At 46.1% G+C, this 24,221-nt stretch overlaps 1 protein-coding gene across 1 annotated transcript in view; it reads right to left on the reverse strand.

The window, feature by feature from the left end:
- Positions 1–24,221, reverse strand: part of STAC2 (SH3 and cysteine rich domain 2) — a 1,207,844-nt gene that overhangs the window by 326,733 nt on the left and 856,890 nt on the right. The gene's annotated exons all lie outside the window — the stretch shown is intronic.

Raw genomic sequence — 24,221 nt, forward strand, 5'->3', positions numbered from 1 at the left:
ACTAAATGAAAATCGCAAAAAGGAAAGCACGAATCAACACTTACCAAACTTATACTAACATGAAATTAGCAGAAGGAGCCTAAAGGGTGGCACTAAAGAGCTGAAAAAACACGTAGTACATCTAGTACATCACTACATTCGTAACTGTTGGCCAACATTTGTGTGACCGTGTGTATGCAAGATGAGCTGAGCCTACAACCTTCGGGCAAAATTCCACGGTTTTGTTGGCGGAAAGTACAGTCGTGTGTATGAGGCATTAAGCTGTGTGCGAAAACTAAAGCCGCGTACACACGTAGCCGTCTGTCTGTCCGTCGAAATTTCCGAACGGGCTACTTGCCCACACACGGCACTTTTTCAGCGGACTAATACGGCGTACTAAGTCCGCCGTACTAACTCCGCCGTACTTTCGAAATGAACGGACTCGCCCACACACGCGGAGGAAAGTCCGCTCATTTCGAGCGCGTCTCCAGGTAGGCGGGGCCCGCGAAGGAGACGTCGCTGGCCCCGCCGCCTGGTATGGACTTAAAAGGGAACCCCAACGCCGAAAAAAAATCGGCATGGGGGTCCCCCAAAGTCCACAACAGACCCTTGTCCGAGCACGCTACCCGGCCGGCCAGGAAAGGGGGGCAAGCGAGCGCCCCCCCCCCCCTCCTGAGCCGTACCAGGCCGCGTGCCCTCAACATGGGGGGGTGCCTTGGGGAAGGGGGGCCCGCGGCCCCTCCACCCCAAAGCACCTTGTCCCCATGTTGATGAGGACAAGGGCCTCTTCCCGACAACCCTGGCCGTTGGTTGTCGGGGTCTGCGGGCGAGGGGCTTATCGGAATCCGGGAGCCCCCTTTAATAAGGGGGCCCCCGGATACCGGCCCCCCACCCTATGTGAATGAGTATGGGGTACAATGTACCCCTACCCATTCACCTGTAAAATAAAAGTACAAAAAAAAACACAACACACAAGATAAAATAATTTATTGCACAGCTCCGGGGGTCTTCCGTCTTCGGGGGTCTTCTCGCCGGACTCCTCCGCTATCTTCTTGTAGCTCTTTTGCTAGCGGAGGAGTCCGGCTTTCTTCCTCGCCGCCGGCCTCTTCTTCCGACTTCGGGGGTCTTGTCCCCTCTTCGGTTCTTCTGCCGGGCCACCACGCCTTCTTATAGCTCTTTTACAGGCGGTGGCCCGGTCTTCTGTCGCCGCCGCCTTCCGTTCTTCTTCTTCTTCTTCTTCTTCTCCTTCTTCTCCTGGAGATGTCGACTCGACGCTCTCTCCGGCCACAATGCCAGGGACGCGCTGCGTGGCCACTTATATAGGGACAAGGGGCGGTGTCACATGGCTTTATGTCACATGGGTTGGTCACATGGGTTGATGTCACATGGGGACTGTGACATCGTAAGGGGGCGGGGTCACCATGTGACACCAACCCATGTGACATAAAGCCATGTGACACCGCCCCTTGTCCCTATATAAGTGGCCGCGCAGTGCGTCCCTGGCATTGTGGCCGGAGAGAGCGTCGAGTCAACATCTCCAGGAGAAGAAGGAGAAGAAGAAGAAGAAGAAGAAGAACGGAAGGCGGCGGCGACAGAAGACCAGGCCACTGCCTGTAAAAGAGCTATAAGAAGGCGCGGTGGCCCGGCAGAAGAACCGAAGGGGGGGACAAGACCCCCGAAGTCGGGAGAAGAGGCCGGAGGTCAGGAAGAAAGCCGGACTCCTCCGCTAGCAAAAGAGCTACAAGAAGATAGCGGAGGAGTCCGGCGAGAAGACCCCCGAAGACGGAAGACCCCCGGAGCTGTGCAATAAATTATTTTATCTTGTGTGTTGTGTTTTTTTTGTACTTTTATTTTACAGGTGAATGGGTAGGGGTACATTGTACCCCATACTCATTTACATAGGGTGGGGGGCCGGTATCCGGGGGCCCCCTTATTAAAGGGGGATCCCGGATTCCGATAAGCCCCTCGCCCGCAAACCCCGACAACCAACGGCCAGGGTTGTCGGGAAGAGGCCCTTGTCCTCATCAACATGGGGACAAGGTGCTTTGGGGTGGAGGGGCCGCGGGGTCCCCCCTTCCCCAAGGCACCCCCCCATGTTGAGGGCACGCGGCCTGGTACGGCTCAGGAGGGGGGGCGCTCGCTCGCCCCCCCTTTCCTGGCCGGCCGGGTAGCGTGCTCGGACAAGGGTCTGTTGTGGACTTTGGGGGACCCCCACGCGTTGGGGTTCCCCTTTAAGTCCATACCAGGTGGCGGGGCCAGCGACGTCTCCTTCGCGGGCCCCGCCTACCTGGAGACCCGCTCTAAATGAGCGGACTTTTCTCCGGGCGGGAAAAGTCCGCTCATTTCTAAAGTACGGCGGACTGGCATACACACGGCCGGATTGTCCGCCGAAATGCGAGTCCGACGGACAGAATTTTGGAAAAACCGAAATTCTAAGTCCGCCATACTGTCGGGTCAAAAAAGTATGCCGGAGGCTACACACGGGGGGGATTGTTTGGCGGACTTGAGTTTGCCAGACTTTTCCACCGGATTGTTTGATCGTGTGTACGCGGCATAATAAGACAAGCAGGTGAAACAGCACACACCTGGAAGTGTCAAAATGTGAAGAGTATAATGGTAATAGGGTCTCTTTTAAAGTGGATGTAAACCCTCAAATATACCCAGTGAAGTTAACTGCCTCAGATGATACACAGAGCTCAAACAAATCTCCCTACATAAGCTTTATCTGCTGTCTTTCCCTTTCTATACTCTTTAGAATTGTTACATCATGCTAGAATTTTTACTTACTCATTATGCACTGTGTGTGTAGTCTTGGATTACACTGGGAGACAGCTGATTGGAAGAAAGGCACACAACCCCACTCCACATAGCAGAGGCTTGCAGAGATATGCTTTGACAAGACAAGCTCTCTGCTAATCTATTTATAGCAATCTCCCCTGACACACATTTCAGGCTGCTTTTATCTTCCTTCTATGAGAACTTGTCAGAAGTTATCACGCTGATAACAGAGAAACAAAACAGCAGAAACTCAGTGCTTTGGAGAGAGATAAGAAAACACTACATATATATGTGCCTAGGTCAAATTTCATGAATCAGGTTTTCATCCACTTGATATGCACTTTTTCTCATATTTGAAATCTACCATAATCTAAGCTAAGCAATGACTGAAAAAAATTATATAAGCATGGTACTAAGCTGCAAATAGGCAAACATGCTTCAAATTGGTTTTGTATCTGCCTGGGACATTTTTGTTTAGTAAAACTAAAATATAAGCAACAGGGCCAGGGATACAGGTGATGCCATTACCCAAATATGGCCATATTTGGGAAATGACTTGCCAACAGTTGGTGCAGAACCTGATGGGGAACTAGAGATTAGATCCCCATCAGGTTCGCTTCAGTTTTCAGTGACAGTGCACAGCAGAGGGTGGATTTGGTAGTCGCTATTGGATTGAATAACGGCTATGGATCCACCCACTTCCACGTGCTGTAAATTAAAAAGTTGAGCTGATCTAAAGGTTAACTAGTCTCCCAGTTGCCAATCAGGATTCTCCCAACACTAGTTTAAAGTTTTAAAAGCGATTACAAGCATCTTAACTGAACTACTATATGGACCTCATGTTATATGTAACATCCTTGTATATTTAATAAGGCTGGCTTTGATTTATTGAATTGTTATAATAAATACATATTTTTATATTTTTCTGAAAAACATTTCTCTATATCTCGTTAATTAAAATATTGCACTGTTAATGTCCCATCCTCCCTGTATTTGGGTTCCTTTTCCCCCAAAAATTCTGAATATTGATAACTGGGATGAAGTGCCATGTATATTGGGTGTTGATAGAAGTCTGAATCAAAACTTAAAAAACTAGTTTAAAACTCTTCAGCCAGTGTGACAAGCACAGTGGGAGGGTGGGTGGTACTGAGGGAAGAGTGTAAGTGTGGGCACTCCTTCGCCAGTTACAGACACAAACAAATTAATGTACCTGTCTATGACACATTCAGTGCTGTGCACCGACAGAATTCTAAAGTGTCTATTGCACCTTTTATGAATTTCCCTGTCTGTCTATAAGAGTGTTATGCTTTAGTAGATAAAATATAAACAAGCAAAACACAGAACTGCACTAACTACCAAAAAAAATTGTGCAAGCTGAATATTAAAAAAGGGAACAACAGCCACTCTAATGTCAGGTATAAAAGACACCATAAAGATCGAAAATATATACAGTGCTATATTCCTAATAATGTCCAAACTGATAAAAGATTAGTGTAGAATTCATAATATACAAACATTGTGCAAATAAAAAATTGAATACACATATAAAAGAATCATCTCAAACATGTGAACATAGACAGCGCTATGTCAGCAATATGATTGCAAATGAATATATAAAATCCCTAATAGTGATTAAAAATCTATACATTGGGTGTAATCAGATATTGTGCAAACATAAGTCCATATGTTTTGAAAAGGCTGTATAGCAAATCCTCCAAACTGTGAACCATGCACCCAGTTGCATAGTGGAAGTGTCCAAATAAAGTTGAAAGTAAACAAAACATGTCTCCATGAACAGGTAATAATAAACAATATTACCTAAAGTATTGGGACACCATCCTTTACACGCACATGAACTTTAATTGCATCCCAGTCTTAGCCTGTGGGGTTTTATATTGAGTTGGCCCACCCTTTGCAGCCATACCAGCATCTACTCTTCTGGGAAAGTGGCCCACAATGTTTAGGAGTGTGTCTATGGGAATGTTTGACCATTCTTCCAGAAGCGCATTTGTGAGGTCAGGCACCATTGTGGACGAGAAAGCCTGGCTCGCAGTCTCCGCTCTAATTCATCCCAAAGGTGTTCTATTAGGTTGAGGTCAGGACTCTGTGCAGACCAATCAAGTTCCTCCACCCCAAACTCACTCATCCATGTCTTTATGGACCTTGCTTTGTGCAATGGTCCAAATCATTTGGCGGAGGGAGGATTATGGCGTGTTTTTTTTTTTCAGGGGTTGGGCATGGCCCCTTAGTTCCAGTGAAGGGTGTCAGCATACCAAGACAATTTTGGACAATTTCATCCTCCTAACTTTGTGAGAAGAGTTTGAGGATGACCCCTTCCTGTTCCAACATGACTGCATACCAGTGTACAGTAAGAATAAATTTCAAAAATATATATTTTATTGTTTATTTTTATAATTTCACAAAATGCAAAGGACCAATTGAGTACTGTCCATGATACTTTTGTATCTGCACTAACAATTTTTCAGGACATGCTTTTGGGGTATGTCCCCTTCTTCAAGGTCCAAGCAGTACAAATTCAGAAAGGTTTTGGCAGAATGTTAAAAAAGGGTAATAAAACTAGCATAGTTAGTGAGATAAGACAGGGAGAGCTATAGAGGGGGGAGACACAGTCACAGAGAGGGTCATAAAACTGTTGAATAAAATGTCTTTATGGACCTTGTTTTGTGCACTGGTGCACAGTCATATTGGAACAAGAAGTGGCCACCCCCAAACTGTTCCTGAGCTTTGTGTCTTGCCTGCACTGTTCTTTCTCCTATGGTGCCTTTTTCCAACATGGCAGCTTGCAACCTTGCCAGTTCCGGAAATGATGTCATAACATGTGCCCCCGCGTACAGGAAATTACATCATCTGTGACAGGGCTGGCTCTATGGAGTTGATAGCAGGGAATTCAATTGGAGACATCTGTCTCCAACGATCAGCCGATTAATCCCTCACATATTCGCACATGCAGTTCCCACTGGTCCTTGGTTGCACCCTGCTGTTTGATGATTTTTACATGTGACCTTATTACATTCACTATTTAAATGTAAATGATCCAGGGTTCCTTCATTGCTGTTCCTGATGGAGGCAGCTGAAGGACTCTCCATTGATTGTTTAATATTAGAGCCTTTCCATCTTATTTGGATAGATCCTGGTTTATTACCGGTAAGAATAGACCCTTTGGGATTGATTCCTTCATAGTAGGTAAGATTGAATAAATACAATAGTTCATCCAGTTGAACCTGTAGTTGGATGTGTGACAATGTTGATAATCATTTCCCATATCCCTGTATATGGTGTTCACTAGAGTCTTTTAAAAATATCAATGCTCCTCACCGTCACCACCAATTATGGAAAAGAGTTCCACATCCTTATTACCCTAACAGTGAAAAATCCCCTACGCAGCTTATGGTTAAACCGCTTCTCCTCCAATCTCATAGTCTCAATTGAGGTATTTGTATACTTCCATCATATCTCCTCTCAAGTGTCTCTTCTCCAGGGAAAACAAATTCAGTGCTTGCAGTCATTCCTCGAAAACACAACAGCTACTGTTGAAAGTGATGGACTTTTTAGGCATAAACATAGATGGAAAAGAATCATTTTAAACAATATTTTATTTCTAAAAACGAACAATCGTTCAATGCCTCAGAGCATAATAGTTGCACTATCTAATATAATATAGGTACATCACATTTTACATATATTCCCATATATATAAACAACATGGGGACATTAAAAAGGAGGAACCAACAGTACAAAAAATAAAATTTACGAAAACAGTGTATCATAGATGACTCAGCTCAGAGATGCTCTACATGTTACGCATTCTCTACAACGCTTCATCAGGAGCTTATGACATTTTTCTAAGAATAAACGAACAACATTAAAATAAATTGTTATAAGAACCATACGAAAAAAAATGAATAAATCAGCTTTTTAATATTGCACCTCTATCAATTGCTTACACAATGATATGTGTTGAAGTAATACACATAAATAAAATTACACACATATATAATTCTTCTATTTGATGATTTAAATAATAATAAAAATTGTATAATTGATAATATACATATACAGTGCCTTGCGAAAGTATTCGGCCCCCTTGAATGTTTCAACCTTTTGCCACATTTCAGGCTTCAAACATAAAGATATAAAATTTTATTATTTTGTGAAGAATCACCAACAAGTGGGACACAATTGTGAAGTGGAACGAAATCTATTGGATATTTTAAACTTTTTTAGCAAATAAAAAACTGAAAAGTGGTGCGTGCAAAATTATTCGGCCCCTTTACTTTCAGTGCAGCAAACTCACTCCAGAAGTTCAGCGAGGATCTCTGAATGATCCAATGTTGTCCTAACTGACTGATGGTGATAAATAGAATCCACCTGTGTGTAATCAAGTCTCTGTATAAATGCACCTGCTCTGTGATAGTCTCAGGGTTCTGTTGAAAGCGCAGAGAGCATCATGAAGACCAAGGAACACACCAGGCAGGTCCGTAATACTGTTGTGGAGAAGTTTAAAGCCGTATTTGGATACAAAAAGATTTCCCAAGATTTAAACATCCCAAGGAGCACTGTGCAAGCGATCATTTTGAAATGGAAGGAGTATCAGACCACTGCAAATCTACCAAGACCTGCCCGTCCCTCTAAACTTTCAGCTCAGACAAGGAGAAGACTGATCAGAGATGCAGCCAAGAGGCCCATGATCACTCTGGATGAACTGCAGAGAACTACAGCTGAGGTGGGAGAGTCTGTCCATAGGACAACAATCAGTCGTACACTGCACAAATCTGGCCTTTATGGAAGAGTGGCAAGAAGAAAGCCATTTCTCAAAGATATCCATAAAAAGTCTTGTCTAAAGTTTGCCACAAGCCACCTGGGAGAGACACCAAACATGTGGAAGAAGGTGCTCTGGTCAGATGAAACCAAAATCGAACTTTTTGCCCACAATGCAAAACGATATGTTTGGCGTAAAAGCAACACAGCTCATCACCCTCAACACACCATCCCCACTGTCAAACATGGTGGTGGCAGCATCATGGTTTGGGCCTGCTTTTCTTCAGCAGGGACAGGGAAGATAGTTAAAATTGAGGGGAAGATGGATGCAGCCAAATACAGGACCATTCTGGATGAAAACCTGTTGGAGTCTGCAAAAGACCTGAAACTGGGACGGAGATTTATCTTCCAACAAGACAATGATCCCAAACATACAGCAAAATCTACAAAGGAACGGTTCACAAATAAACGTATCCAGGTGTTAGAATGGCAAGAAGAAAGCCATTTCTCAAAGATATCCATAAAAAGTCTCGTCTAAAGTTTGCCACAAGCCACCTGGGAGAGACACCAAACATGTGGAAGAAGGTGCTCTGGTCAGATGAAACCAAAATCGAACTTTTTGCCCACAATGCAAAACGATATGTTTGGTGTAAAAGCAACACAGCTCATCACCCTCAACACACCATCCCCACTGTCAATGGGGATCTTCCAACAAGACAATGATCCCAAACATACAGCAAAATCTACAAAGGAACGGTTCACAAATAAACGTATCCAGGTGTTAGAATGGCCAAGTCAAAGTCCAGACCTGAATCCAATCGAGAATCTGTGGAAAGAGCTGAAAACTGCTGTTCACAAACGCTCTCCATCCAACCTCACTGAGCTCGAGCGGTTTTGCAAGGAAGAATGGGCAAGAATTTCAGTCTCTCGATGTGCAAAACTGATAGAGACATACCCTAAGCGACTTGCCGCTGTAATCGCAGCAAAAGGTGGCTCTACAAAGTAATAACGCAAGGGGGCCGAATAATTTTGCACGCCCCACTTTTCATTTTTTTATTAGTTAAAAAAGTTTCAAAAATCCAATAGATTTCGTTCCACTTCACAATTGTGTCCCACTTGTTGGTGATTCTTCACAAAAAATAAAAATGTTATATCTTTATGTTTGAAGCCTGAAATGTGGCAAAAGGTTGAAAAGTTCAAGGGGGCCGAATACTTTCGCAAGGCACTGTATGAAAGTTGATAAAATAGAAGTAAGTTATTTATATACAACAAGTTAACTAAACAAAATAATATTATTATTAATACTAAATAATTTATACTTAATTATATTTTTTGATTTATTGCACAGATCACGGTTTGCACTTTTTCTCTCCTTTTCTCCTTCTTGGAGTTCTCGGTTCCCTCTGTGTGTTGTTATACCGTGTATAGGCTACATTTTTGCCCATACCTTTGTAGAGGCACTTTTCTCCCTGCTTATCCTTAGGGAATGTAAGTAATGAAATTATTAATCTTCCCGTTTATATGTTTATATATATACCTTTTTCATTTATTTACATGTGAAGGTGTCACATCCGTTCCCATTTTGTCCCCAAATTCCTATATAGTCCTACAATCTGTCCTTTCCCATGTTTCCCCCCCTCCCCCCTCCCTCTTTTCCCCTTATTGTCCCTCCCTTATTTCCCTCCTCCCCCTTTTCCCCTTCCCTTCCCTACATCCCCTCTATGATACACTGTTTTCGTAAATTTTATTTTTTGTACTGTTGGTTCCTCCTTTTTAATGTCCCCATGTTGTATATACATGGGAATATATGTAAAATGTGATGTACCTATATTATATTAGACAGTGTAACTATTATGCTCTGAGGCATTGAACGATTGTTTGTTTTTAGAAATTTTTTTTTTTTTTTTAATTATTCTTTTCCATCTATGTTTATGCCTAAAAAGTCCATCACTTTCAACAGTAGCTGTTGTGTTTTCTAGTAAATTTAAATATCGGGACGTGGCATGTTCACTCTGCAGTGTATCCTCAGGACCACCCTGTGATAGATACACACCAAATTTAATTGGAGTCATTCCTCGTAATTGAGGTCCTCCAATCTGCCTACCAATTTAGTTGCCCTTTTCTGGACTCTCTCCAGCTCCACCATGTCCCTCCTGAGGACTGGTGACCAGAACTAGACAGAATAGTCCTCATGTGGCCAGACCTGAGATTTATAAAGTGGCAGGATAATTATTTTATCTCTGGCATAAATTCTCTTTTTTTTATACAAGCGAAGCTAATGGTCTGCTGACTTTGCTTGCTGCAGATTGACATTGCCTGCTATTGCTCAGTCTTCTATCAGGACCCCCAGATCTTTCTCTATCCTTTATTCCCCCAGAGGTTCTCCCTTTAGTGAATAGTTTGCATTTATATTCTTAGCCCCCAATTGCATCATTTAAAATTTTTCAACATTAAACCTCATTTGCCATGTAGTTGCCCACCCCATTTTGTATCCAGGTCTTTCTACAAAATTTCTATATCCTAATGTGAAGTTATTGCCTTGTTTTTTTGTGTTTTCGGCAAAAACTGAGATTGAGCTATCTATATCAACCTCTATATCATATATGAATTAATAAACAGAGCTTTGGGATACCCCACTTACCACTCCAGACCAGTCTCAGTACTCATTATTTATCGCCCCCCTTTGGACATGCCCTTATAACCAGTTTTATATCCATGAAAAAACTCTTTGGTCTATGCCTACAGACCTCCGTTTGTAGATTAAGCGTTTATGGGGAACTGTATCAAATGCTTTTGCAAAATCCATATACGCCACATTCACCGGCCTTCCCTTATCTAGATGACAGCTCACTTCCTCATAGAATGTTAACAGGTGGATCTGGCAGGAAAGAACCTTTGTAAACCCATACTGATTTCTGCTGATGATACTGTTTTCATCAGCAAATTCTTGGATATAGTCCCTTATCACCCCCCTCTTACAGTTTACATACTATTGATGTTAGGAGTACTGATGAGTAGTTTCTCTGTATATGTCACTGCCCTTTTTTTGAATATTGGTACCATATGAGCTTTTCTCCAATCAGCTGGTACCATTCCTGTCAATATGCTGTCCATAAAGATAAGGAACAATGGTCTGGCTATAACCTGACCGAGTTCATTGAGGACTCTTGGGTGTAAGACATCTGTCAGGAAAGGCTTGCTGGAAGTAGCAGTTCCACACAAGTGGGTTGTGCGCTTGCGGGTGCCTGTGCACACGAGCATGCGTGACTATGCACGCACATGTGCCTGCTATTACCGGCTCCAGGTGCGCTTTTTAAACTCTGCTGTGACAAGGAAATTCTGCTGTCTGGTCTACAGCATTCCCTGAGAGCTATCTGTTTCCTGATCTGTTCCTGTGATACCCAGCTTGCCTTGTGACATCATCACATCACCTCTGTTTCCTGTCATTCTCGGCATGCCCTGGCTGCAGGCCCACAACCCTCACATCAACTAGAGAGGTTAGCTTTCCATCTCCTTATTGCCACCAACATTGTCTTCAGGAAGTTTCCAATAATTCTTCTTCATTACTTTGTCTGGATTCTGAGATCTGCCAGTCAGTCCCTGAGATATTCCACGACTTCCCGGATATGTTTAGTAAAAAAGGTGCAGAGACTCTTCCTCTTTACCGAGTGCATGACTGCCCTGTTGAGCTCCTCCCTGGGGCTGAGGTACCTTTTGGGAGAATCTTCCCTCTAACTGAACAAGAGCTGGGTACACTCAAGGAGTACATAGATGATAACCTGAGAAAATGATTCATCTGCCCATCCACCTCTCCAGCAGGAGCTGGCATCTTTTTCGTGGAGAAAAAAAAAACATACTCTTCGACCCTGTATCAATTACCGCAAACGCAATAAAATTACCATCAGGAATCGCTATTCTCTTACCTTAGTACCCAAACTTTTTCAGAGACTGGGGGCTGCAACCATTTTTACTAAACTTGACCTTCGAGGGGCTTATAATTTGGTCTGTATCAGGAAAGGTGATGAGTGGAAAACAGCCTTTCTCACCTGATTCGGACATACCTGGTGATGCCATTCGGACTTTTCAATGCCCCTGTCACCTTCCAGCACTTTATCAATGATATCTTTCGAGATTACCTGGACCTGTTTGTCATCATTTACCTAGATGACATTCTAATTTTCTCATTCTCCATTGACAGTCATCACAAACATGTTAAATGCGTTTTAGGTTGTCTCCGCCAACACGGCCTATACACTAAAGCTGAAAAGTGTGAATTTGAATGACAAAGCATACAATTTCTGGTGCTTATTATTTCCATCGAAGGCATTAAGATGGACCCTCAAAAAATCTCTGCTATTTTGGAATGGCCTGCTTCTACAGATAAAAAGTGGATTCAGCGGTTCATTGGATTTCCAAACTTTTATCGCAAATTCATTAAAGGTTTTTCAGCCATTATTTCCCTTATAACTCAGCTAACCAAGCAGGGAATCTGTTTCCACTGGACTCCTGAAGCCCAGGTAGTCTTGGACTCTCTCAAGAAACTGTTTACCTCTGCCTCAGTATTAAAACACCCTAACCCTGCCTTACCGTTTATCTTGGAGGTTGACGCTTCCAAAGTTGCTGTCGGTGCAGTACTCTCACAACGCCAAGGACTCACGTTTCTCTTGTTCCCCATTGCCTTCTTTTCCCATAAGTTCTCTGTCCCAGAAAGTAACTGTCACGTACCTGAGGGGAGACCGAAACGACGAGGTTGGCCTCTCTTGTATCTCCAGCCAGTGGCGTAACTAGAACCTCCAGGGCCCCGGTGCAAGAAACCATGGAGGGCCCCCCTGACCTCCAGCCAGGGCTCTTCCCACTGATCCCAGGGGTAGCAGGACCTGGATAGCAGGGGGAACAAATCCCCTCCATTTTCCTCCTGCAGTCACTTAATGCCCATCAGAGAGACAGGAGGAGAAGCAGACTTTTAGTGGCCACAGTAGAAAAATTGAGGGGATTTGTTCCTCTAAATGCCCCCTGCCCCCATCCAGGTGTTCATGGGCAATTGTGACCCCTGTAGTTATGCCCCTGGGATGAGTGGCAGTGGTGGTAGTGGGATTATTGACAGCAGTGGTGGTTGAGGAGGGATAGGATCAGTGGCATCCGTGGTGGGGGATGGGATGAGTGGCAGAGGTGGGGAGGATGGAATCAGTGGCAGCGGTGGTGGTTTGGTGGGGATGGGATCAGTAGTAGCGGTGGTGGTGGGGGAATGGGATGAGTGTCAGTGGTGAGGGGGGGTGGGATCAGTGGCAAAGGTTTGTGGTTGGGGGGGTGGGATCAGTGATAGGGGGGTTGAATGGGATGAATGGCAGATGTGGAGGTGGGAATGAGATCAGTGGAAAGGGTGATGGTTGGGGGGGTGGAGGGGGATGGAATGGGATGAGTGGCAGTGGTGGTGGGAGGATGGGATCTGTGGTGAGGGTGGTCGTTGGGGGGGTGGGATGGGATGAGTGGTGGGGAGGGGAATGGTATCAGTGGCAAGGATGGTGGTTGCAGGATGGGATCAGTGGCAGCAGCGGTCATGGTGGGGTGGATCAGTGACAGTAGTGGTCATCATGGGGTGGATCAGTGGTTGTGGTGGTTTGGGGGGTATTAGTGGTGGTGGTGGTGTGTGGGGGTATCAGTGGCAGTTGTGGTGGTGTGTGGGGGTATCAGTGGTGGTGTGGGGGGTATCGTGGCAGCGGTGGTGGTGTGTGGGGGTATCAGTGGCAGCAGTGGTGGTGTATGGGGGTATCAGTGGCAGCAGTGGTGGTGTGTGGGGGTATCAGTGGCAGCAGTGGTGGTGTGTGGGGGTATCAGTGGCAGCAGTGGTGGTGTGGGGGTATCAGTGGCAGCAGTGGTGGTGTGGGGGTATCAGTGGCAGCAGTGGTGGTGTGGGGGTATCAGTGGAAGCAGTGGTGGTGTGGGGGTATCAGTGGCAGCAGTGGTGGTGTGGGGGTATCAGTGGCAGCAGTGGTGGTGTGGGGGTATCAGTGGCAGCAGTGGAGGGGGTATCAGTGCAGCAGTGGTGGTGCGGGGGGTATCAGTGGCAGCAGTGGTGGTGCGGGGGGTATCAGTGGCAGCAGTGGTGGTCCGGGGGGTATCAGTGGTGGTGCAGGGGGTATCAGTGGCAGCAGTGGAGGGGGTATCAGTGGCAGTAGTGGTGGTGCGGGGGGTATCAGTGGCAGCAGTGGTGGTGCGGGGGGTATCAGTGGCAGCAGTGGTGGTGCGGGGGGTATCAGTGGCAGTAGTGGTGTGGAGGGGGTATCAGTGGCAGTAGTGGTGTGGAGGGGTATCAGTGGCAGTAGTGGTGTGGAGGGGGTATCAGTGGCAGTAGTGGTGTGGAGGGGGTATCAGTGGCAGTAGTGGTGTGGAGGGGGTATCAGTGGCAGTAGTGGTGTGGAGGGGTATCGGTGGCAGTAGTGGTGTGGAGGGGGTATCGGTGGCAGTAGTGGTGTGGAGGGGTATCGGTGGCAGTAGTGGTGTGGAGGGGTATCGGTGGCAGTAGTGGTGTGGAGGGGTATCGGTGGCAGTAGTGGTGTGGAGGGGGTATCGGTGGCAGTAGCGGTGTGGAGGGGGTATCAGTGGCAGTAGTGGTGTGGAGGGGGTATCAGTGGCAGTAGTGGTGTGGAGGGGGTATCAGTGGCAGTAGTGGTGTGGAGGGGGTATCAGTGGCAGTAGTGGTGTGGAGGGGGTATCAGTGGCAGTGTTGTTATTAAGTGATGGTGCCACTCACTTGCAGATCACTTCGTTCCTCCTCCTTGCTTGGTCTTGCTTGGGCGAGCAGAGAGGCTGGGCAGAGCCTGTGAGTGAAGGTGTGGCCGGAGAAGAGAAGATGGGCGGAGACTGTGATTGTAGGTGTGGCCGGAGAAGAGAAGATGGGCGGGGACTGTGAGTGAAGGTGTGGCCGGAGAAGAGAAGATGGGCGGAGACTGTGAGTGAAGGTGTGGCCGGAGAAGAGAAGATGGGCGGAGACTGTGCGGGCAGAGAGGATGGGCGAAGCGGACGGGGACTGTCCCCGTGGTGCTGGAGCAGAGGATGGGAGGGGAGGATGGGCGGAGCAGCTGGAAAGGGTGGGCGGAGCTTACCGGGACTCCGTGTAAATTACTATCTCCCGGGCGGCAGCGGGCCCCCTCACAGTGGCAGAACTCAAGGGCCCAGTCGCAAATGCGACTGGTGCGACCGTGATAATTCCGCCACTGTCTCCAGCCCAGGTCCCTCTGAGAGTGAAACAGAAGGAGCCAAGGGACTGGAGGCACATGAGTGCCTGCAGATGGAAGCCCGGAATCCTGAAGCAGGAAGTCGCAGCTGGTCACAGGACTGTGGTTGCAGAGCAGGAAGTCACAGCTGGTAGCAGGACTGTGGTGGCAAACACTCGGGCAGTAACGCTGGGCCGAGCAGGGCACCTGAGCAAGGTCACAGGAATAGCCAGGTTCATCAACAGGCGGGCAGCAGGGTACCGGAACATCAGGCAGAGACTGGTCAGATGGGAAGCCGGGTTCGTCAACAGACGGGCAGCAGGGTATCGTAACATCAGGCAGAGACTGGTCAGATGGGAAGCCGGGATCAGGAACCAAAGATCAGATATAGCAGAGTTCAGAGCAGGGTCAACGGGAGCCAAGGCCAGCAACGGGTAATCAGACAGACAGTGCGGATTTCAAAGTAACGGAAACTAAGCTGAAAGACCAGTCAGCACTGATTTACTGCTGGGGCCCCCCTTAAATAGGTTAACTGGTGCCAACTAGCGCTCCCACTCATGCACGCTGCGCACCATGCACGCGCACACGCGCGCACAGGCATCTGTGGTCCCCTCTGCGCATGCGCATTAGCGCAAGCATGGCAATCTCTGCTGGTTCTTTTAGTTACTTAGTTAATCTTAGCCGGGCACACAGTTCCCTTACACTGCTCCCCTTAAGGGCAGCCTCCGGATGCCCACTAGGGATTTCTTCTCAGGATGGAAGCGAAGATAGACCAATTGTGGAGCGTGCACATCAGAGCAGAGTTCCCAAGAATTGTCCTCAGGGCCATAGCCCTTCCATTTTATAAGGAACTGAGTCTGGCCCCTTCTCTTCCGGCAATCCAGGATTCCTCATTTCCCTCGACCAAGAGAGGAGCAGGAGTCTCAGATTCTCGGGTGGGGAAGGGATTAGCCACGGATTGTTTCAGGAGGGACACTGGATGAACTTTTAGATTTTCCGGTAGACTTAATTCAAAAGCAACTGCGTTAATCCTTCTTTTTATGGGGAATGGGCCAATATATTTTGGTCCTAGCTTCCTTGAAGGGCAGGCCAGCTTCAGATTTGTGGTGGACAGCCAGACCTTATCTCGAGGTTTCAGATCCAGGTTATCTCTTCTTCTTTTATCATAGAATCTTTTGTCATCTACCTGGGACTTGTAGATAGGTTCTTGCAGGAACAGATTGTTAGCTTTCCAGAATTACAGACAATCCTGGACTGCTGGTACCGGGGATTCTTCAGGAACATTGGGCAAGAAGGATGGGTGGAACCCACAATTAGCGAAAAAGGGGGTTTGCTTGATAGAAGACAGAATTATTGTAGGCAAACTCTGCCAACGGAAAAAAGGGACACCCAGTCATCTTGTGCAAAGGAGGAGAAACATCAGAGACATTTTTCCAGAGTCTGGTTCATACTTTCAGTCTGGTCGTTTGTCTGTGGGTGTTAAGCAGATGATGAGCAGAGTTTTATGCCTAAGACTTCACACAGAGATTTCCAAAATCTGGACGTGAACTGTACTCCATGATCTGATGTAATGTTGACAGGGATGCCGTGTAGACGTGCCACTACCTTGACAAAAGACGAAGCAGTCTCAGCAGCAGAAAGGAGTACCTTTAAGAGGAACAAAGTGGGCCATCTTGGATAGGGGATCCACTATGATTAAAATGGTGGTGAATCCCTCGGATCGTTGTAACTCGACAATGAAGTCCATGGAGATCATTCTCCAGAATTTATCTGGTATAGGGAGAGGTTCCAGTAGCCCCCAATTCTTAGATCTGTCTGTCTTATTTCGTAAGCACGTGGTGCAAGATCTCACATAGTCTCTGCAGAATTGTATTGAGTCTGGCCACCAGAAAGAGCGAAGGGCCAGTTTTGACATCTTGTGTACCCCAAAATGCCTTGCCAGAGGGTGATCATGGCACATGTAGAGGACTGCCATTCGTAGCTGTTCCGGAACAAAGATCTGTGTACCGTGAAAGTAGAGACCTTCTTTAAACTAGAGGTGAAGTTCTTGGGAGGGAGGATGATTCAGGACTGCTGTCTTGATTTGGGAAATGAGATTGGTTTGTAGCAACAGAAAGTTCTTAGTGGGTAGAATGGTGTCAGGTTCAGGGGATACCTTAGTATCTTGAAACATGCACGAAAGGGCGTCAGGCTTCCCATTTTTGGATCCGGGCCGGTAAGTAATATCTTGCAAAAAAGAGAGCCCATCTGGCTTGGCGAGGTCTTTGCCTTTTCGCTGTTCTTAAGTATTCCAGGTTTTTATGATCTGTGAATACAAGAATAGGGTGTGCAGCTCCTTCTAGCAGATAACTCCATTCTTCAAGGGCAGACTTGATGGCAAGTAATTCCCGATCGCCAATGTCATAGTTCCTTTCAGGATTACTTTGTTTCTGGAGAAGGTGACAGGATGAAGTAGGGATTTTGTCCCTTGCCGTTGGGACAATATGGCTCCCAAAGCTATTTCGGAGGCGTCCACCTCAAGGACTTAGGGCAGAGCAGGATCAGGATGTTTCAGGATGGGTGCAGACGTGAAAAGGCTCTTCAATTTTTCAAATGCTGTCTGGGCTTCTGCAGTCCATGTGAAGGTTGTATGTGACTTAGTTAACTGGGTAATAGAAGATACGATACAGGAAAAGTCTTTAATACATTTTCTGTAGAGATTAGCGAAACCCATAAATCGCTGTATGGCTTTCTTATCAGAAGGGGCAAGCCAATCGAGTACTGCTGATACCTTCTGTGGGTCCATAGCAATTCCGTCTGCGGAGATAATGAGTCCCAGGAACTGGACGGTAAGCTTTTCAAATTCACATTTCTCCGCCTTGGCATAGATATAAGGTTCCCTTAACCTGTTTAGTACTTTCTGCATGTGAATTTGATGGGACTCTAAGGAGGTGGAAAAAATGAAGATGTCATCCAAGTAAACGATGGTAAATAAATCAAGAAAGTCCCAGAACACGTTTACAAAATGCTTGAAGGTAGCTGGAGCATTACAGAGTCCAAAGGGCATCACCAGGTACTCGAAATGTCCGAAAAGAGACCTGAAGGCCGTCTTCCACTCATCCCCCTCTCTTATTCTGATCAGACTGTATGCCCCCCTATTTTGTAAATATACGGGCCTCTCATAACCTCTGGAATAGTTCAGGAATGAGGGGTAAGGGATATTGATTCTTTATGGTTACTTTATTCAAGTCCCAGTAATCAATACAAGGCCGGAGGGAGTCGTCCTTTTTTTCCACAAAAAAATATTCCTGCTCCCGCAGAGGAAGAGGAAGGCCGGATAAAACCTTTGTCAAGATTCTCATCAATGTATTTCCGTAATTCCTCCAATTCTGGTTCCAAGAGTGGGTAGATCCTGCCAAAGGGGATTTCTGCACCAGGTAAGAGATCAATAGGACAATCGTAAGGTCTATGAGCAGGGAGAGTGTCAACGTTCTTTTTATTGAAAACGTCCAGAAAGCTTTGGTAGACAGGAGGCACAAGTTTCATGGTTTCAGGGTCTGTGTTGATGATGAGAAGCGGTCCTTCAGACTTGGATGGAGGAGGAATGCACAATTCTTTACAGTAGTTGGAGGAAAAGGTCACTTCTCCTGTGACCCAGTTGATGAGAGGATTGTGTGCCTTTAACCAGGGCTGCCCAAGGATTACTGGAAATAAAGGAGAAGTAATGACATCTAAACGTAGCAATTTGCGGTGTCCAGAAGCTGTGAGACACAGGATGGGTTCAGTCTCTAGAGTAACAGGCCCAGACTTGATACCTGAACCACCTGCCAGATGGACCGTAAAGCTGTTCTTCTTGGCACCCAAGGGAAGAGAGTGCATATTAGCAAAGGCAGAGTCCACAAAACAGCTACAGGAAGAGAGTGCATATTAGCAAAGGCAGAATCCACAAAACAGCTACAGGCAGAAACGGTAAGAGTCTTTCCGGATAACTGGAGGGAGATTGGCAGCAGGGTATGGTATTGGCTGGAACTCAGTGCCACAGCTGTAGAAGATGGAAGCAGGGGTCTTCTATGAAGTCTCCGGGAACAAGTCTGTAAAACGTGCCCCTGCGCCGCACAATAAAGACAGAGGTTATTGAAGCGACGTCGAGACCGCTCTTGTTTGGTCAGAGGAGGCCTAGGAAACCTGGCATGTGGAACTTTCCTGACGTCAGAAACATTTCTTGGCAAAGTTGAGGAGGAGGCGGGTGATAAATCCATCAAGCAGGTAGGTAGTAGATGAAGGTTCCCAGCTGTTTCAAGCTGTCTTTCACGTAGGCGACGGTCAATCTGTATACTGAGATGGATTAAATCATTCAGGGAGGTAGGCATTTCCACTCTGGCGAGCTCATCCTTGATGGCTTCTGACAGACCAAGACGAAATTGGAAATGTAAAGCTGAATCATTCAATTCAGTATCGGTGCTCCATAAATGAAAATCCGAGACATAGTCCTCCACTGGCCTGGAGCCTTGTTGTAAATGACTCAATGAAGTCTCTGCTGTCTGGCTACAGAAAGGGTCGGCATATAACTGAGCCATGGCAGCAAAAAAGGAATTGACCGAAGCCAAGATAGGGTTGTGTTGTTCCTGAAGCTGAAATGCCCAAGCCTGAGGTTCCTCCAACAATAAGGAGACGAGGAAATCCACCTTCACTTCCTCAGTAGGGAATGTACAAGGCAACAATGAAAAATATAGTTCACAGGCATTCTGAAAAGTTCTGTATTTTTTACGGTCCCCAGAAAACCATTCAGGTAGGGGTACCCTGGGTTCAGGAAGGTAAGACAGTCCAGTTTGAGTTAAGCTGGATGTATACAGCAGTTGGTTATGGATGTTGATGAAGTCCATGTGCAACCCCTGCACTACATAGGAAAGTGCGATAACAGTCTGGCTGAGGGTTGACAGCAGAGGCCTCTCTTTCAGACTCCATTGCTGGCTGCCTGGTACTGTCACGTACCTGAGGGGAGACTAAAATGATGAGGTCGGCCCCTCTTGCATCTCCAGCCCAGGTGTGAAACAGAAGGAGCCAAGGGACAGGAGGCACACGGGTGCCTGCAGATGGAAGCCTGGAATCCTGAAGCAGGAAGTTGCAGCTGGTAGCAGGACTGTGGTGGCAAACACTCGGGCAGTAACGCTGGGCCAAGCAGGGCACCTGAGCAAGGTCACAGGAATAGCCGGGTTCGTCAACAGGCAGGCAGCAGGGTACGGTAACGTCAGGCAGAGACTGGTCAGATGGGAAGCTGGGATCAGGAACCAAAGATCAGGTATAGCGGAGTTCAGAGCAAGGTCAGCAAAGTGTAATCAGACAGACAGTGCGGGTTTCAGAGTAACGGGAACTAAGCTGAAAGACCAGTCAGCACTGATCTGCTGCTGGAGCCCCCCTTAAATAGGCTAACTGGCACCAACTATCACTAAAGCACGCCGCACACCATTCTGCCCGTGGAAAATTTTCTTCTGGTGCAGGAAGATCTATTTGCCCGGGTCAAACAGGCTTCCATCAATGTTCCTCTCTCTCTTGAAACAAAGTTAATAGCAAGAGATGGCCTGCTATGGCATGATAAAATCTTCATACCCGACAGTCTCCGGGTCACCATACTTGAACTTTGTCATGACCATGTTTTAGCTGGGCACTACGGCACATCCAAAACATCTGACCATTTTGGTGGCCTCAGGTAACAAGAGACTGTAAAGATTATGTGGAATCTTGTCCTATCTGTGCCCAAAGCAAGTGTAACCAAACCAAAGCTTGGGGCTTGCTTAAATCTTTGCCTGTTCCAGACAGGCTATGGAGACTTATTTCCATGGACATTATTGTGGAGCTTCCTCCCGCAGAAGGTCATACCACCATATTTGTAGTTGTTCATTGGCTATCCAAGATGCCACACTTCATTCCTTTGAAAGCAACAACATCCACCCCTGAAATGGCACAGGTTTTTATCAGGTAGATTGTCAGACTACACACAGTCCCTGCCAATATTATCTCGGACAGGGGAGTACAATTCCCCTTCAGATTCTGGAAAGCATTATGCAAATTACTTGGCATCGAATTGTCCTTCTCCTCTGGCTACCACCCATAGACAAATGGGCAGACGAAGAGGACCAACCAGACTCTTGGTACCTGCGATGCTTCTCTTCTTTTTCCCGAAATGACTGGATTTCTCTATTACCGCTGGCTGAATTTGCCTATAATAACTCTACCCATTCTTCCATACAACAAACTCCCTTCTTCGCCAACTATGGGTACCAACCATCATTCTTACCTACAGTAATTCTCTTCCAGAATGTTCGATGCCAGCCGCTCTTGAAACCACAAACTTCTTCAACACAAATAACAAACTGCTACAGGAAACTGGCTAAATCAGAAGAACTCAACAAGGAGTCATTTGATAGGAAAAGACAGGAAGAATTAATCCTGAAGCCTGGAGACCAGGTATGGCTATCCACTGTGAATATAAGGCTAGCTTGCCCTTCTAAGAAGTTGGGTCCAGGTTCGTGGGTCCTTTCTCAGTAAACAGAAGGATCAGTGAGGTGGCCTACGAGTTGGAACTTCCGGATTCCTTTCGGGTACACCCCGTTTTCCACATCTCCTTATTTAAGCCTGCTGTTGCTAATCCTTTTCCAGGACGAAATACAGATCCCCCTGAACCTGTGATTGTTAATGGGGAAGTAGAATATGAGGTGGAAACAATCATGGATTGTCGGAAAAGAAATAATCAGACCCAATTTTTGGTAAAATGGAAGGGTTATGGCCCAGAAGAAAATTCTTGGGAACCTGAAGGTAACATTCATGCCACATGCCAAGAGACTAACCCAGTCTTTCAAGAGATCTCACCCCGAAAAGCTGGCCCAGTTGGGCATGGGCATCCAGAGGCTGCACCTTGGGGGGGGGGGGGGGCAATGTCAGGAAAGGCTTGCTGCAAGTAGCAGTTCCACACAAGTGTGTGTGCGCTTGCAGGTGCCTGGGCGAGCGTGCGATTACCGGCACCAGGCACGCTATTTAAACTCTGCTGTGACAAGAGAATCCTGCTGTCTGATCCCTGAGAGCTATCTGTGTTTCCTGATCTGTTCCTGTTATATCCGGCTTACCTTGTGACTACCCTTTGCCATCCGCCTGCACCTGACCCCGGCCTGTTCACGACCTTGTTCTTGTCTGATCCTCTTGCTCATCCGTACCAGCCTGTTGCCAACCCGGCTTGTTCTGTGACTCTTCTTCAGCCTCCTGCATCTGCTCCAGTACTGCTCGCTTGTGTATGACCCAACCTTTCTGACCTTCCTGTGTTCCAATCCCTGGGACCATCTTCCTGCATCCTGTGAGTGTCTCCCTGCTTTGCCTGCTTCAGCTTCCAGTCTGCTGCATCCCACCTGCTGTTCCAGTTGTCTCAGCATCATCCGGAGCTCCAGACCAGCCATCCAGCTGTTGATCCTGCCAGGCACTCGTGCTGTCCTGTACTCCTGTCCTTCCTGTCTACTCTACCAGGAGCCAAGAGTCATGGACGTAAGAGAGGCCTTCCTCTGCATATCGGGCTCAATGACCAGGAATGCAACAGCATCAGGGAATAGTAATTTATTTGGGTTAAGCTTTTCTAGTCTTTTCAGGACAATGGCTTCTGTAGCCACAAGGGTACATCCTGCAATGTGCCACTAACAAGACAGTTGTGGTCAGTATACCCCTCCTTTTCCTGTGTAAAAACCAAGGAGAAGACAGCATTTAATACAGTTGCCTTCTCTAGGTCATCTGTAACCATCATTGTCTTTTATGTGGCCAATGTGCTCTGACCTCACTTTTTTTACTGTTAATATATCTAAAAAACATTTTGGGATTTATTTTACTCTCTTCAGGATGTTTCTCTCATAGTCTTTTAGCTGCCCCATTCTTACACTTCTTATTGCATTCCTTTTAGTGTTGAAATGCTGACGATGACCCATGCTCTTTATGATTTTTAAAGGCAATTTTTTCTCTTTAATAAGACTTTTTAGGTTATGATTTAGCCACCCATCTTTGCTTTTCCATATTTATTGGCCATTGGAATACACTGTGTGCATTCCTTATTCTGTTAATTCATTTTTTATATCTTTCATAATTTTGAAACCTTATTCTATTATTTTTATGCAACACTTACTGGGTCCTTTTCTGGATTTTTCATTTCCCTCTCCTTTTTGTGCAGAGAGGTCTGGCTCACTATTTGGATAAAGACTCTTGCTGATGGAAGTTATCAATCCATACATTCAGGTATTTATCGACCTGATTTTTTACAAGCTATAATTTAACCTGTGTATTTATTTCTTACAGTTTCTTACAGTTGTTCTTTGTATGTTTATATAGGATCTTTTTTTTTGTAGATCCCTTGTGCTTTGGACACATGTTTATACCTTCTGTACAGCACTACGTCATCTCTGTGAAACCTCCAACATAACATGTTTTTGGTTGTGGGATGAATTATGTGAGTGCATCTTATCCTCTTTACATGATTGTACTCTAAATATATGATAGTTTGTCTATTTTCCTTTTGCCAATATGTATGTCCTAGTAATCCTTTAAGATTGCCATCTCCTTGAGTAAGGATGGGCGAATGGTTCGGGAACAAACATTGGCTGTTCAGAAGCTCTCCAAACAACTGAATTATAAGGTGAATTATAAGGTGAATTATAAGATGGCGGTGGAACACTTCCGGAGGGCAACTTCCGGGATAAACAGTAAAGGGCGACATGGCGTCAATTCCGGTGATCGGAAAGTGATGGCAATATAGAACAGACCTGGCAGAGTTCTCACTGTGAGGTTTAAAGTGGCACACACCCATGGATGAACCCGACCGGGGAAAAGTAATAGAAGGCTGGTGGGGAAGTGTTTAATTAAAGGGCTGAGATCAGTAAGGGCAAAGATGCCCTAACAAAAGATGGCGGCGGTCGTCTTCCGGTCCGGTGGGGAGATGTGGTGAACGGCATTAATAAAACAAGCATTAAGCAAGGGGAAAAGTTGTTGGGATGTTATTATTATTATTAAAAACAAGTTGATTTGAACACCATGATAGAGAGAGATGAAACAGGAGAGGGGAAAGGTGGTGATCTCTGGGGAAGTTCAAAGATCCATTCCGGAACCAAAATGGCGGCAACACCATTTCCGGGGACACCTACAGAACACCAGGTAATCAAAGGCATTATAAAAGAGGGGAGGATAGGGGTTTCCACAGCTTCCTGAAGACGCATAACTTCGAAACGCGTAGAAGCTGTGGGAGACATATTTTTCCTCAAAAGAATAGCCAAGAATAGGTTGGCCGAGTGAAGTGAGGAGAGTACCACCTGCGGAAGACCTTTGGCTTGCACGATTTCATGCTATTTTTATGGCTGGATAAGCTTGGTGCCGGCTTATAGACACACTGAAATGTGAGTGCAAATTGTTTCAAAAGATTTTCTTAATTAAAAGTGAAACGGTTTTACACTATGTCGGTTTCATTTACCT

This window comes from Lithobates pipiens, unplaced genomic scaffold, assembly GCF_037356315.1.
Source record: "Lithobates pipiens isolate NorthernLeopardFrog02 unplaced genomic scaffold, aLitPip1_a1.2 Scaffold_28, whole genome shotgun sequence".
Classification (NCBI taxonomy): Eukaryota; Metazoa; Chordata; class Amphibia; order Anura; family Ranidae; genus Lithobates; species Lithobates pipiens.